This window comes from Echinops telfairi, unplaced genomic scaffold, assembly GCF_000313985.2.
Source record: "Echinops telfairi isolate 266 unplaced genomic scaffold, ASM31398v2 ScPeMD7_4225;HRSCAF=4972, whole genome shotgun sequence".
Taxonomy (NCBI): Eukaryota; Metazoa; Chordata; class Mammalia; order Afrosoricida; family Tenrecidae; genus Echinops; species Echinops telfairi.
In genome coordinates this window covers 22,678,420-22,695,432 of record NW_022108124.1, presented here as the reverse complement: position 1 = coordinate 22,695,432, position 17,013 = coordinate 22,678,420, and positions in this window count along the sequence as shown.

Sequence of the window (17,013 nt, the reverse complement as noted above, 5' to 3'; positions counted from 1 at the left end):
TTATATTTCAGCAAGAGGCAAAACTTTAAGTAGGTCTTATTTTCGGGGGATGTCTTACTTTCGGGGAAACATGGTAAATACACTCTAAAGAGGTTTACATGTGTCTCATTAACTATACAAAGGCATTCATCTATATGGACTATAACAAACTATGGACAGCCTAGAGAAGAAGGAGACTTCCAGAAGATTTGATTGTGCTCATGCAAAACCGATCCATGGATCGAGAGGCAGTGTGTGAATAGAATAAGGGAAGACTTCATGGGGTGAAGTGTGCCAAGATTGCATTCCCTCACCATACCTGTTCAATCTCTACGCTTAGCAAATGATCAGAGAAGGGGGATTATATGAAAAAGAATGTGGCATTAGCATTGGAGGAAGGTTTATGAACCACCTGCAACAAGAGGATGAGACAACCTTGTTTGCTGGCAATGAGAAGGACTTGAAGCACTTGTTTATGAAGATCAAGGATGGCAGCCTTCAGTAGGGATTATAACTCAAATATCCCCTCAAGTGGACAGTACATCACATCCTGATAAATGGAGCAAAGTTGGCATTTGTCGAGGGTATTTTCTTGGGTGGATCCACATTCCATGCTCATGGAAGCAGCAGTCAAAAGATCCAATGACAAAGTGCACCAGGGAAATCGTCAGCACAAGGCCTCATGATGGCATTGAAAAGCAAGGGTGTTACTTTGGGGATGAAAGTGCACCTGCCCCCAAGTCAGGGGATTTTCATTTGCCTCGCATGTGTGGGAAGGTTCAGCATTGAGTAAGGGAGACTGAGGAAGACTCTAGGATTTGAATTATGGTGCTGGCAAAGAATATTGAAATTGCCTTGGATTGCCAAAATGGCAAACAAATCTATCTTGCAACAAGGACATCCAAGAAGACTCCTTAGAAGCATGGACGGCAAGACTGGGGCATGCTATCAGGAGAGACCAGACATCATGCTTGATCAAGCAGAGTGCCACAACAAAGAGAAATACCTTCAACAAGATGGGCCGACACAGTGGCTGCAACAATGGGCTCAAACATAAGAACAACTGTGAAGATGGCTGGGCCAAGCTTTGTTCAGTTGTACATACATACGGTCCCTGTGAGTTGGAATCTTCTTGAAGGAACCCAACAACAGCAATTATCCAAATACTTGGGAAGTAAATGTATAAATACATTATGTGTATATTTAATATGTTTAATATATGTATTAGAAGTAATAAAAAAGCCACATCTAAGTATAATGCTCAGGGAGCCACCAAATGGCTCATGGGGAAAAAGATGGAACTTTCTACTTCTGTAACAATTACAGTCTCAAAAACTCACAGGCATGATTCTACCATGTTCTATAGAGTTAACATCTACTGGATGGGAGTGAGCATTTCATTTTCAATATGCTAATTCAGGGCTTCTTATATTTCAGATAAAAAATTAAATAATATATAAGTTGTATGTCTCATTGGGGCTATACTGCACCTTGAATGTAAGGGGATGGCCAGTTGCTTACAGATGGGCTTTGGGTCTCCACTCCACACGCCCCCTCATTCACAATGATATGATTTTTTGTTCTTTGATGCCTGATACCTGATTCCTTCGGCACATCGTGATCACACAGACTGATGTGCTTCTTCCATGTGGACTTTGTTGCTTCTGAGCCAGATGGCTGTATGTTTATCTTCAAGTCTTTAAGACCCTAGACACTATATCTTTTGATAGCCGAGTTCCATCAGCTTTCTTCACCACATTTTCTTATGCACCTGCTTTGTCTTCAGCAATTGTGTCAGGAAGGTGAGCATCATGGACTGTCAGGTTAATAGAACAAAGTGTTCTTGCGTTGAGGGAGTACTTGAGTAGAGGCCCAATGTCCATCTGCTATACTAAACATAAATATATGTACATAGATCTATTTCCCCATTGTCATATATAAATATATGTACATATGTACATGCCTGTATTTAGACCTCTATAAATGCCCTTTGCCTCCTAGTTCTTTCCTCTATTTCCTTTTACTTTCTTCTTATCCCACTATCATGTTCAGCCTTCATTTGGGTTTCAGTAATTCCTCTTGGTTACATTGCCCTTGATCAACTCCTACCAGGCCTCCTACACCCTCATCATCAATTTTAGATCACTTATTGTTCCCTTGTCCCTGGGTTTATTAACACCCACTTCCTTTGCCCTGCCTCCTTCTCTCCCATGTCCCCCCAGAATCATTGGTCCTGTTGTTTTCTCCTCCAGATTGTTTATCCCGCCTAGCTTATCTGGATAGACATGCAGAGAAAATAATATGCACAAAAACAAGACGGGGGGGAAAAAGCAACAATAACAGCAACAACAAAAAGAAAATCCTATAAATAGGATTTATAGAGAAATTGGTTATAAGACCAATTTGTGCCAGCATGTGCTCTACTCTCTCTTCCTCCCCCTTCATTTGCTCCTGTGTGCTCTAAGCAGACAGGTCCCTCTCCTTGAGCTATAGCTTCAGTGCTGTCCTCTGAAGTGCAACAGAAGGTCTGTTGTTGACCTTCAGGAGTGTTTTCTGGTTGAGTCTGATGGGGTGCCATGCCATGGCCTCCCCAGAGTCTATTTTTGGTATTCTCTGGGGACTTCGTTGCTGTGCTTCCCTTGCTGTTCTGTTTCATGCCCTTAGTGTTTTGCCTCAGTCTGGTGGGGTCACATTGGGTACAATTCCCACACTGTGTCTCCAGTGTTGTCACCTGTATGACTATGGGTCAGTGAGGGATGTCGTGTCTCATAGTGGGGCCAGCCATATGATCCTCATTGTGCATTGGCTGCTCTGAGCAGGGATACCATTCTCAAGGCGTGGTGGGCCAGCATGTGCTCTACTCTCTCTTCCTCCCCCTTCATTTGCTCCTGTGTGCTCTAAGCAGACAGGTCCCTCTCCTTGAGCTATAGCTTCAGTGCTGTCCTCTGAAGTGCATTCTTCTGGGAGAAGGGAGTCTGTCTCCATAGCTGGGATTGGGGCCGGCCTCTCAGACCTCTCTAATGGTTCCCGTGGCTATAGAATTTTTAATAAACAAAAATTCTCCTAAGACATAGCTAGATGGTTCTATTAACCTCTTGCATTAAAGATGATACAAGAAATGTCTTATAACCAATTTCTCTTTGTTTATAAGATTCTTGATTTGGGGGGGTTGTTTTTGTTGACCCTGCTAATTTTCAAGATGAGCATTTTTTGGTTATTCTTTTGTCACTTCAAAGAGCCCTGGTAGCAAAGGGGGTTACTCATTGGAGTGCTAGCCAGCAAGCTGATGGGTTCAAGCCCACCAGCCACTCTGAAGGGGAAGGATTTCTGCTGTGGGAAAGATTTACAGTCTTGGAAACAAGGCGTCAGCCCTTTATGGTCGCCCATGGGTCAAAATAGACTCCATGACAGTGGATTTGGATTGTTTTTGTTTGCCTGTTTTCTGTGACTTTTAAAAATATGATTCTATTGGTACAATAGCACATAAACCTATGAAATTTTCCCCTTAAGTTACCTGAATTTGTGATGGTTTTACCTTATCCATTCTCTGTCAATTACATTTGTGGTGATCTGGGCAGAACCAGCTGAATGCTTGTGTTAGTTAACAGTGCTGTCCTTCTGACATTTACAGGTTGTTCAGGTGAAGCTGATAAACTTCATTTTTACAATTTTATGTATGTAACTTTTTATGATTAATAGCTGACACACGATGATTTATTTATTTTCCAAATAACTGCTTGGGGTCCTATTTTAATAAGAAAACAATAAAGGGGTGGGGGATAATAGCAGTTATGTCTAAACAAGTGAGTTACAACTACAATGTTGGGAGGATGCCTTGTGTAACTAATAACCTTGTTTTGAAGTTAATTCCAAAAGTGATTTCTAAATTTTTTAATTACTAACATAATTATTGAAATAAACATATATGCCATTTGGAGATCGTTCTCTTTAGCAATAGCAGTTTTGAGGGTTTTTATGTTTAAATATGCATATAAAATTAATTTCCATCCTTTACAGTCCTACCTCAAGTAAAATTATATGGAGACCAAATTATTTAATGCTCATTAAATCAGATTCTCTCAGTGCATGCACTATGCACCGTTTCAGAGTCTGAATAGAACTCCAGTTGCCTGAGAGAGTTATTCAGCTTCCAAAAGTACTTGGCTTCCTCCCAGACAGCAGTTTACACAGCGACACTTTATGGGTGATAAAGTGATATGAAGAGGTACTTACATAACCACAAGAGCAAACATCTGCAAATAACTGGAATTGCCCTCAAAGTCCACAGAAACCACTTCTGAATGTCTTCAATAGTGGCAAGTCTTCCTCTCTTAAGGGTAGACTTGCGTTCTGATCTAGTCCAATAAGAGAACTTATCCCTTAAGATCTTACATATTCCAAAGCCAATAGCAAGTATTTAGTGAATAAAATATACATATCTGATGTAAAACAGCGTACTGTAACTTTATAATATTACTGAGAATGCAAATAAGGAACCACAGACATCTTAGAATACAGAATAATTAATTCTTTGTATTTGAATATATTTACAAAACATGATAGAATATTTTAAATTAATGCCAACAGTATAATAAAAATCTTATCTGCATCTTTTCTGTTAATGAGAGTCAATAGCTTATAGACACAAACTGTAGTCAGTCATCATCAATACATAATTTAATTGAAAAAATGCACATTCATGTTTATTTTAACCTTTTACTTTTGATTTGTTTAGTAGGAAGTTGTATCTTTTCTCTTTTCAAAAGGTAAGTGTACTTATTGACTCTTCTCTTTGTTGAGGTCTTGATTCTTCTATTATTAGCTTCTCTGTTAAAATCATCTTTATTTTTTTCTCTTGAATAGGTCTTATCTTCTTATATTAAAATACATATGGTTCTTCTTTCTCTTAAAACACTTTCATTTGATTTACTTCCTTTAATAATGGCTCCACTACTCTATTTGGGGATTGTAGACAGGTAGCGGGATAAAAATCTCCTGAATCTTGCAGGTTACATTAAATATTGCCATTATTACTCTAATACTAATTGCAGCACTTAAAATAGGATTGGGGATGAGAAGAAAGTGCAAATATGAATTTTGAACAAATCATTATTCTTATAATACAAATAATAAATTTGGTGTGAGGGAGGGTGAATGGTTTGAGAGCTATTTAAAAAGTAAAATGAGCAGAAGTTAGTAACAGATTGGGAAAGGGGTGGTTCCTAGGTTTCTGACCTAGGGAATTGGTTCTATGGTGTATCTGACTAAGTTTTTGGATGGAAGATTCTGCAAGGTAAAATTTGTTAGAAGTACTTTGGAGACATACGGGGGTAGATTAGGTAGCTGTGCTGAAAGGACGGAACACACAAAGATAAAATCTAGTATAAACCCAAAACCAAACTAATTTCCATCAAGTTGATTCTGACTCACAGTGACCCAATAGTAGAGAGGCCCATTTTTATCCCCAAACTTAGTATAGAGATAAATGTTTAAACTGTAAGCATGAATAATATTGCACGAGAAGATAATTATGAAGTGATATGAGAATAGGGTCAACGACCAACCTTGGAACAATTAATTATCAAAGTAGGAGGAAACGTCTACCAGACATTTTTATGAGGAGTCAAAGAGTTTAGAAAATAGACCCTTTTGCATAAACCAAAGCCAAGAGAAAAGAATTTTCCAAGGAAAGGTTGGTCAGCAGTGTGGCTGAGAGTTTAAGTGAAAAACAAAAACAAACAGTTGGTTGAATGTAGCAATGCAGAAGTCCCAGTAGATATCATTCACATAATCCCCTGTAGATGGGCTTGAGTGTCCCTCTGATTCGATAATATCAAAACCATATCTCTATCTTCTATCTTATTTTTCCTCGAACACTTCTTATCGGGAATGTTGATCACTACCACTTCCGCCATGTTTATTCTCGCCATGTAGTGCAATAGTTCCCTTTTGATTTGTTCCCTTATTCCTTTGATTCAGTTCCAGTTCCTACCTTTGGTTTCCTTCTCCAGTGACTTTCTCTTCCATTCTGGATTTAACTTTTCCAGTTTTGTGAAGGACTCGCATGGATCTCTTGAAGACCATCATAATTGCATAGAATAAGATGGTTTCTGCAGGGAGAGCACATTTTACCATTACCTGAATTTGTACTGTTCTTCAGAGAGTTTTTATTTTGCTCTCATTGTGCTGCTGATGAATAAATAATCGATAATTGAAGGATTCTCATAAAAACCTATAAACCAACGTTTCGGTTTGAGAAATCCTGGAGCATTTGCATAAAGCAAAAATAATATACGCATCAGAACCACTAGTTGAACCAATTTATTTATTTAGATTTTCAATCATATGATGACAACAATAAAGTCTGAAAGCAAAAGATCATTTCCCTCCCAAGGGAACGTGAAGAGGAAGGGTACTGGTGAGTTCCAAATGTACAGGAGACACTGAGCAAGCTGGTCGATGTTTCCTCGTTTAGTCTTGACCACTTCTCTTTTAGGGAAGTTATACCTTCTCTTTCGTTCAGGAAATCATGGCTCGTACTAATGGCATAAAGCTAGTAAGTGATTAAGCAAGATTCAAGCTCAGGCTATTGCAATTTCTAATTATATTCTTTTCTTGGTTTAATACCTAGTATTATTTTCCCAAGTTACATAATATCACCAAAGACAGAAAAACAAAGCGAAACCTCAGTGATAGCCAGTGGATGTTTTACTCGTAGTGCCCTTTTAAGACTGTTTATAAGCCCTGATCTCACAGAGTTTCCAAGGCAGTGAATCTTTCCAGAAGCTTGCAGCCCAAGCTCACGCCCACAGAGCACCTGGTGGTTTCCAATGGCGGCCCTTGGTTAGCAGCCAAATGCTTAACCCAAGGCTCCAACCTGGCTCCTTCTCCAAAGACACTGCGCATACGTGATCACTGTCAACACTCAATGCTTTGTTCAGAAATTGAACAATTAAAGAATGTCCTAGAATCATATTGCCCCATAATTTCACTTTGCTATATTCGGTAACCTTCCAGTATCTGTATAATCTGAAATGAGAATGAGTGGTTTCCTTTTGAGAATACCTTGACTTTTGAACACAATAAATCCATGCATTAAGTTTTGGCTCCTAAGTCAAAATATAAATTATTCTGTGAACATTTTTTCTGTAGATATCAAATTTTAACCATCCAGTTTTTTTTGTTTGTTTGATTTTTATCATTTTATTGCGGGCTCATATAGCCCTATCACAATCATCCATGTGTCAACCACATTAGTACATATGCTGCCATCATCATTTTCAAAATATTTTCTTTCTACTTGAGCCCAAGGTATCAGCTCCTCCCCCCATGAACCCTTGATAATTTTTTTTCACGTCTTACACCGACTGCTGTCTCCCTTCACCCATTTTTCTGTTGTCCGTCTCCCTGGGAGGGGGTTATATCTAGATCATTGTGACCAGTTCACCCTCCCCTGTCCCCTCCTGGTATTGCTACTCTCATTGTTGGTCCTGAGGGGTTTATCTGTCCTGGATTCCCTGTGTTTCCAATTCTTATCTGTACCAATGTACATGGTCTGGTCTAGCCAGATTTGTAAGGTAGAATTGGGTTCATGATAGTGGGGAGGGGGGAAGCATTAAAGAACCAGAGGAAAGCTGTATGTTTCATAGGTGCTATACTGCACCCTGACTGGCTCATTTCTTCCTTGTGACCCTTCTGTAGGACGGTGTCTACACATGGGCTTTGGGTCGCCACTCCACGCTCCCCTTCATTCACATTGATATGAATTTTTTGTTCTGGGTCTTTGATACCTGATACTTGATCTCATTGACACTTCATGATCACACAGGCTGGTGTGCTTCTTCCATGTGGGCTTTGTTGCTTCTGAGCTAGATGGCCGCTTGTTTATCTTCAATTCTTTAAGACCCCAGTCGCTATATCTTTTGATAGTCAGGGACCATCAGCCTTCTTTGCCACATTTTGTCTTCAGCAATCACGTCTAACCATCCGTTTTTAACCTCTCTATTTCAGAATGATATACTCTCCTAAGACACACGCTCCAGCTGCTTCCAGAGTTGATTGTGCATTACTAGTGAACCCTAAAAAGGCCTTTTAATAGCACATGAAGAAAGGCTTGTGATGTCAAATGTCCTTTTTTCAAGATTTACATGCTACATCAATATTTATATCATAGTCAAATCATTACTATTAAATGATTACTATTCCTAAATATCAGACATCTCCCCAAAACCTGAAGACATCAATTTCCCCTTTAATAGGGAGAAAAAGTAAGACCAAGCATGCCTTAAAGAAGCATGGCTGTTCAAGTTCACTGTGCTAACATTGGATCCATTCCTTTAACTTTCTAACATAATTTTTAAAATTGTTGCTATAAATGATCATTTGACCTTACAAAGTGACACAGAGGCGTCAGATACCATTGCCTTTCCTTGGGAAAGGCCATTCTTTGTCACTATGTGTTAGAGTCCTGCATTCAGGTGGCTGTCTGGGTATCACTTTGTCCTGTTTGTTGCCGTGCACGTTAGATGCAGTAGGTGGGCTGCAGCTCACAGGGATCCAATTGACAACAGAACGAAGCTGGTCCTGGTTGGTCTGTGCCCTCCTCCTGGGATGTTTGAGCCTGTACCTAGTTTCAGCCACTGTGGCAGGCCATCTGGGAATGGAATTCTGGATTACCTGATTATGTTGAATGAATATTGTCATCGTTCCCAAGCTTTGGGGATTCCAGACTACTTTTTGCGATGTATCATAATCAATAAAAAATAAGTTGTCTTATGAAACTAACCAATTGCTGAATTTGAAATGCAAGCGCCTCTCTCTGTTCTAAAATGTAAAATAATAAACTAAACGTTGGACTTAGAAACAGTGCTCCTATAAATAAAATCTGTTTTACAATTCTGACACTAGTGACTTTTGATTACGATAGATGATGGATGATTTTTCTGGTTGGCATTTCAGATGATTCCTGATTTTTTTTTCATCATAAGATGTAAGCAGTCACCGAACAATGTGCAAAAAATGTTGTTTCCTTAGTGATAAACCATCATCATGCATTAAAAATACATAATACATTATGAGAAATGTTTCAAAAATATACTTAATTTCCATTTTTACCATTTCGGTGGAAATAAATACTTCAAGTTAAGAACTTATTTTGTATTTTAGGTCTCCTACAATTTATGACCCCCACCCTGCCTCTTTGTTTTGCTTTTCTGATCCTCAGTTACTTGAAGGAATGTGAATCTCAGTGAATTACATTTATTTTGAAATAAAAATATAGTTCAAAACAAGCTCTGTTGCCAGTGGAAATTTTCTAAAGGTGTCTATTTTTTTTAGGAAGCTGTGATTTATTTACATGTTCCTTCTCTGTAAAGTCACTCTGCTCTATCATAATAAAACCATCAAGTAGTGTTCCGCCCTGTGGAGGGATATTGATATAATACTTGGAGAACAAACAGTACTTGTTTGTGAAAAGAGTGCGCAGAGTGTATGTTATTGTATTTCAATGTAAAAATTCAACACTTCATAGAAATAATCATTGTACACTGAAACTTTAACAATATTCATGAGAGATTATGATAATATACCTTTTCTTTTGCATCCAGTTAAGCATTGCTACATTGGTCAGAATTGTCTTTTCTTTTTGTTGTTGGCTGTGTTTTGATTTTTAATATATGGTGATTTTTAATATATGGAACGAAAGGAAAGAAGTACTTGTAATATATGTGCTAAGGTTCTTAAAAAATAACCCAATTTGTTATCTAAGGCTGACCATACATATTTCCTCATTGAATTGGCTTTGTCAATTATCCAGGATATTGTTATTTTTTATCTAACATTCCATTTTTTTCTGAATTAAAGAAAATATCATAGCCCAACTTCACTCTCAAATGTGAAGCAGCTATACCTAATGAAGTATACATACGTCTGTCCTGATAGCAAGCAAGGCTGTTTATTTTATTCTAAACAAGAAAGTTAAAAAGTGACTACTCCTTTTAATCTCAGTAATATACAATGTAGTCTATTTTTAGAGTTAGCCTACAAATAATAATTTTTTAAAAACTTGAGTTCCTCTAAATTAAATAATCAGATTTTCAGTTAGGTCGAGCAACACAACCAAGCATGACTGTTGCTGGATTAATTTATGTCGCTGTATCAATTTATATCGGTTTCATGTGAGCCAATGGCACATACTCGTTAGAAGGTCAAAGGCTAGGCATATAGAAAAGAGGGCAAGGAAGATCGCAAATCATAATCATAAATATATAATGTTGAAATTTAAATATGACCCTATAAAAACTGTTTGGGGATGTGCAAATTTTCAAGAAGCCCAGGTAAAATAATAGCAAGGAGAAACTGAAAATAACTTTAACCTAGGAAATCACCTGCTATAGCTATCTGAAATACAGCGGCTTTGGCCTCAGCTGTCACCCAGCGCGCCCTGGCGCACAGTGATTCCGTTTCGAACACGGCATTCTGCCCGGTCCCGGGCCGTCCTCGCCATCTGCTGTGCCTCAGATCGTCGTGCCAGTCACCGCAATGCTCGTGGAGGATTTTGTAACTGAGGGAATGCAGGAGGTACCCAGTAAGTGTTGTTTTAGCGCACTGAAAGAAGATAGTTTGTCATAGGAAGAAGATATATTTGTAATAGTAGGGAACTATTTGTACGTATTTAAGTATTGGGTAACTTGCTACATTTTTATTGTTTCCATTTTGAGAGATTCCATGGCAAAGACTGTTTTCTTTATGTTTGCCTAAGTTTACTTGAGTTGGTTTTTCAGAGAAATGGTGGCTGTGATTCCCTAGGGTGTCAATTCCGAACATCATGCTATGCTTAATTTTTGAAAAAGCAACACTTAGGCGAATGCCTGAAGATGGGGAGAAAAAAATGGACTGTTTCCTTTAGACATGTGCGTGTGTGGACTGTAAGATCATCTCTTGCTGATTTACAATTAGACAGTTGAAATAACTATAAAGCACCGTCGCAGCATTTTTATATCATGCATTCATGTGTAGTTATTTGTTCACCGTGATTGATTGACATTGAAATATATTAAAATTATACTGACATGAAACCTAAATGTTTTTCAGGTTGAATTGTGTCCCATAGTTGATTTTTGTTTGTTTGTTTATTCATTTTGGTACTCTCATGCAGTTTCCCCACTTGATTCAGTAAAAGGCAATAATATATTATGTTGTGTGTTAAGAAGCATGAGTAGCAGTAATCATAACAAATAAATATGAAAAGGTATTATGAAATACTTTGTAAAAGCAAGAAAGTGGCCAAGGGGCTTTCCCAAGCATGTTCTAATTGAACCTGCACTCACGGAGTAGCACAGCCAGATCCCACCAGCCTCCAATGATGAGAGCTAAATATTCAGGAACGATGGTAGTTGATTACCACCACTGCTAAAAAAAGTGCTAAAACTGAACCATTAATAAGTTGCACCCCAAACACAAGCAATAAGGACTCAAATCCATTGTTTCTTAGTTAATTTTACATTTTATTATTATCTCTGCTTGAGTGGCTTCAACCAATTATTGAGTCCCTATGGAAGAGCTAATGTATAAAAATATTTGCATATGCATAACTCTTCACAACTTTGTGTCCATAGTGTGAAATTGACCACAGGGGCAGGATGTATTCTAAAGGAGCCAGCAAATGTGTACTGTAAATCAGGTAGTTGTATATATGCAATGACAAGCTACAACTCTCACAATTATTCAAAGCTAAGTGCTTTATAAAAGTAGAAAACAATTGATTTATCCAAGCCATCCATGCACTTCATAGATAGTACACTTGATGATCTATGTCTTTTTGTTGATCATCTATCTAATCTATTTATCTCCTCTATCTATTTATTTAATTTATTTCAATGATGCCTTTTTGCATCATCGGGATGGTCAACTGTATTGATTTTTGCTACATGCCAGGAAGTGTTCAATAGGCCTTAATTTTCACAGAACAGGGATAACCTTACTTCTATTTTTGCAGAAGAATAAAATATGGTTTGAGAGTGCTTTGCCTCCTTTTGAGTCAGGATCTAAACTCCCACCGCTCTGCTTACTCAATGGGCCTTCAAACGTGACCGAGAACACCATCCACTCCAGAAGAACGCTTCTGATTTCTTGGCGTCAGACCTGGTTGCCTACGTTCCTTGTTGCTGTCATTCTCCCCTGCTTTTTGGACAGGATACTGTTTCCGTGGAGTTGTTTACCCTCTTTGCTTACTTTTGATGGTGATAAAACGTGTTTTTCCCCACCCAACACTTTTAGAGGCAAAAGGGGCTCTTTTTAAGATTCTCTGAGAGACAAATCTTATTTCAAAGAGATTCCTCAGGCGACAAAATACTTTTATATAGAAAATGCTTGAGCTCTGTTTCCAAGTTATTTAAAGTTGTGTCATTAAATAGCAAGTTTAAATAATGAGAGTGACTAAAATATTATTAAGGATTATTATTAAAAAGTGGAATCCTTAACAGGATTGTTTGGGTCAAACAGAAACAGGAATAGGAAACGGGTCCAACGTAGTGAACAGGGGAGGCCTAAATATGGCAACTAGCTGTTGCAGATGAAAACAGAACCATGATGAAAAGAAACGCTGTCTGCTGAAAGCACAGATTCAAAATGGCTTACATCCAAGGAAGGTGCTACTCTCTCAGATTAGCAAATTCTATTCTAGATTGCATCTACATGTGAGCAACATTCAAGTATTTTTGAGGGTAGATGTTTACTCCTGTTACTAAGTTCCTCCAGTCAATTATTCTATGACGTGAAGACCACAAACAAGCCAGTAAAGTTCGCTTAGATAACACCGAAATCACCAACTTTTATCCAAATAATAGTTATTGAAAACAAGAGGACAACTATCTGGTGGGAGCTATGTTTGATTTATTGAATATCATTTCATAGTACTGAGCCCAGGTAATTTTTACAGTTACAATTCAAACAATAGATTTCTAATTTTTCTAACCCCTTGTTTTATTCAAGGAATCATTAAAAAGGAAAGAAGCAAAATTATCTGTTCTTCACTCCTGTCCCCACCAGAGCTGTCAGGAAAGTCTGTAAATGAGCTGAGCAATTTCTATGACCACCCAAAACGACTAAATCTGGTTTCCAGATGAAGATGGGATGAATAAAAATATTCAGAAACTGAGATAGGAGTAGGAACAAAGAAACAAATTCTCTTATAACAAGTATTGAAAATTTGCAAAAAATGGTAAAAGCTCAGGAAAAAATAGATAAATAAGATCCATTTCTGTTCCTTTTCTAGGTTAAAAAACCCTGAGACTGGAAAAGGACAAACCCATAGTTTCCTAAACTCTGCTAAGTACATTGCTTCCTTTATCAGGTAGCACCAATGAAGGCAGGTGAAGCAGAGGTGATCATTTAACATGAAGTGGGATAAGACAGGGACTTTCTTATAAATTGAAATTCTGAGTTGTATTTTTAACAAATGGCATGATTCAAATGATATGATAGGTGTACAGTATACACTTTAGAATTTCATTACATCTAAACCTGGCCATGATGATGCATTCAGAAATAGAAATCTTTATTTGATTGGGAAGTGGATTTCATTAATGATTCTGGAGTTAAAATTTTGGTCTTTGGATTTTTCCCAAAGAACGTCAAAACAACATTGTCAATGTCAGCTTATAAGTAAATCCTTCTTAAAGTCTGGCATGTACTCAATAGATTTGTTATTTCTGCATGTCTTCATGTGCAATCCAATATTATTATTGTTGGGCAAAATAGAAGGCCTGAGAACTATTGAAATTAGAAACCTACAGTGCAAATTCACAAAACATGTTTTATATTGACTCTACGGTTATTTTATTTTTCTTCTTACATAATTTTACTGTTTTACAATACTTGATGGTGGTAAGTTATTTGCATTCTTAAAATACAAACATGAAAGAGTTGTCACTTCAGGAATTAAAACCTGATTAGTTAATCAGGAATATAATTACAATATAACACCTTATGCATTTCCCCCTCCCCCCAGTATTTTCGTGATTTTTATAGAAATAATATTTGTGCCTGATAAGATTAGGAAATGTGTAATAAGATCATACAGAGTTTTATCTTCTCTAACTACTCTCAGACCAATCCTCTCTCCCTTTTCAGCACATTATAGAAATTTTCCTATGACATATTTTTAACTTAAAATCATTATTTATTTTTGAAAACTGGTTATATTGAGGTAAAGTATTTTAATTTGAATTTATAAACCAGTCAAATGGAGCTTGGGCTATAATCACACAATTTTACATTCATAAATGATGCAGAACATCTAAAATATATTGAGTGCTATTAGACAAGATCTAGAGAATTAGTCTATCATTTCACCAGTCCAGAATTTTATTGAGTTGTGTTTTGTGCATACATTATTTGGCTCCAAACATTTCCTCAGAAGTCAGTATAAGGCGTCTTAGTCCTGCTCCTATTTGGAGATATCGCTAATGAGGAGCACACTAGACGCATACTGGATTCTTTAAGACAGATGCAAGTTTTACCAAGAGAAAATAAGCTACCCGAGTAAGCTATTTTATATTGAATTAGGGCGCTCTAAAGGAGAATTCCAAGCACAACTCAAGAATTTTGAAGCGTAGGAGAGAAGGAACTATTGTCTCCTCTGCTTCATTTGGACTAAGTAATGACCTACAAGTATGCGAGGACTTCTCTGAAAATATTACCTTTCATGATAAAACTTTATTTCGTCCATGGATTTCTACTGTTTTACTTTCGTGATTCCTGAGTGCAGAGGAGTAGTTAAAATCCAGGCTGATGGATACCTCAAAGTGTGAACTCTGTCCCACCTTGAATTCATTTGTGGGTGACATGCCAACAGTTAAAAACGTAACTTAGGAAACACCACGACCTGGGTCCTTAACTTTCACAGCCAACCGAGAAGAGACCTTGATGTTTTAGCGCATATTGATCTTACCCCAAAGTAATTTGTTTCAAGCCATAGGCGATCTTTTTAAAAACGGAAAGATTGTGAATGTTTGCCCCATCGTTCAGAGCAAGAAGAGACCACAGAGATTATCTAATCCAATCCCTATCTTTTCCGGGAGATGAAATTTAGGTTAAAGGATGCAAATATTTTACCCAAACTACATAATCAGAAAAATTGAGAGGATTTTCAGCTCCAGAAATTTAGAGAAGCAATTGATACCTGCCGCATCCATTTCAGTTTACTTTTGTCATTAGCTCATTCTGAATTTATGAAAAACAACACAGTATCTAGGATACATGAAGATATTTTCTTCCTAAGAATGAAGTTGTCAGACTTTACATATGAAAATGTGCATATCATTCTTTTGGAAATCAATAGACATCTTCAAGGTAATACTCTGTCATCTTATTTATTGACTCTAAAAAGCGTTTTGTGTTGACTCTGCTTTATATTAGACATTTAGATTTTTTTCAGCTAACTCTATATCTAGCATAATGTAAGAAATAAGAATTAACAAATACGGAAAGGAAGCAAATATCCAGTATGTTCAATAATACGCGAATGTTCCAGAAGCATGCTTCAGCTGCTCCAAGGATTGTTTTGGAAAAAGGAAAATTATCTCAGAGCGACATGTTGAAACTCCATGGTATATTGTGATTCCTCTGTTGTAACCCTCGCTGATGCCAACACATGTTCTGCATAAGTAGAGAAGCACAAATTGAACTCAGAATGCCCGGAGAGTGCTGTCCTTCCTAACAGCCCAGTGTCCCGTGTGTGGCTGACTGAAGAATAAATGACGGAGCTATTAAGAAACTAAGCAAAAGTCATCTAGTCCCATAATATTGATGTAACAACATCTCGACAGTGTGTTCAGTCCCCTCGTTTTGTAGAATGGATCTCCCTAGAGTAACAGACAAGAAAAACGCCGAGCTTGGTGATTCTGTCCAGGACTTTCTGAAGAAGAGGCTCTGACCACAGTGTTCTGAGAAGTTGCACGTGTGGCAGTGGAGCTTCCAGTTTGGGTTCTTTGTTTGTTTTCTCAATGCCCAATTCTAAAAGCTGGTCTATATAAGCATTAGCCTCTTCCTCTAAACTCTGCAATTAACAGTGAATATGGGATCCAGACTCTATCCCATAGCTGTTGCAACTCCACCCAGAGATGAACATCCCATTGTCAGACTGCTGTGGATGAACAGGGAGTAAGTAAACTCAAAGGTTAGCATACGATGAAAGAATTTCTTCTCCCCGAGAGACAAGATCAATGGGAGGGTTACTGTTCTCATTCCGAATAGGTTGTGTGCACGCACCCTTGTATGAATGACACGAGGGCTTCCGCTCTCAGGGATATTGGAAAATGTATTAAGGGCTGGCCCAGTCCTCACCTCACCTTCAGCTCCAATTCATACATATGCAAAGTACTGAGGCTAAGAAGTGACCAGCAGAGTTCTTCCGCTGCAGCAGATTTATAAAGTGCTTTGAAGTTTGAATACAGTGCTCCTCCCTACCAGGAGTGTTTTCTAATAAAATGATATTTCAGATGCATCAATATGACCAGATCCCAGAAGCCCCAGAGAGTGCCATCAGTCTCTCCGGCGCAGGCAGAAGGGTATAGGCACGCCCTCATTCACATCCGGTTTACGTCTTTCCCCATCACCTGCCAGGCTGGCAAAAAAAAAATTTCTCCTTTCACTATGACTTAATTATTACTTAGAATCTAGGTTCACATGCAACTATTTTTATAAAGGGAAACTATGTTTTCCCCCAAATGACCCTCGATATAAAATTGAGAGAGAGCATATGAAGGCCGGCGTTTTGGAAGGGACGGGTTCTGGTTGAGTGAGATCTGGGCTCTGTGCCAAACGAATAGAAAAAATCCTGTTCTTCCTCTCCACTAGCCACAGTGTTCCTGATTAAGAAAAGCATATGAACCACAGGATTTGATTTTAATAACACCACTGTCTTCATTAATCTGTATGTTCCATTTAGCCTCATTATGGAGCAAATGCTGAATTAATGCAGTGCCCATTATTGCTGGACCTTCCTTACGAAACCTCTTGTCCTCCTTTTATCCA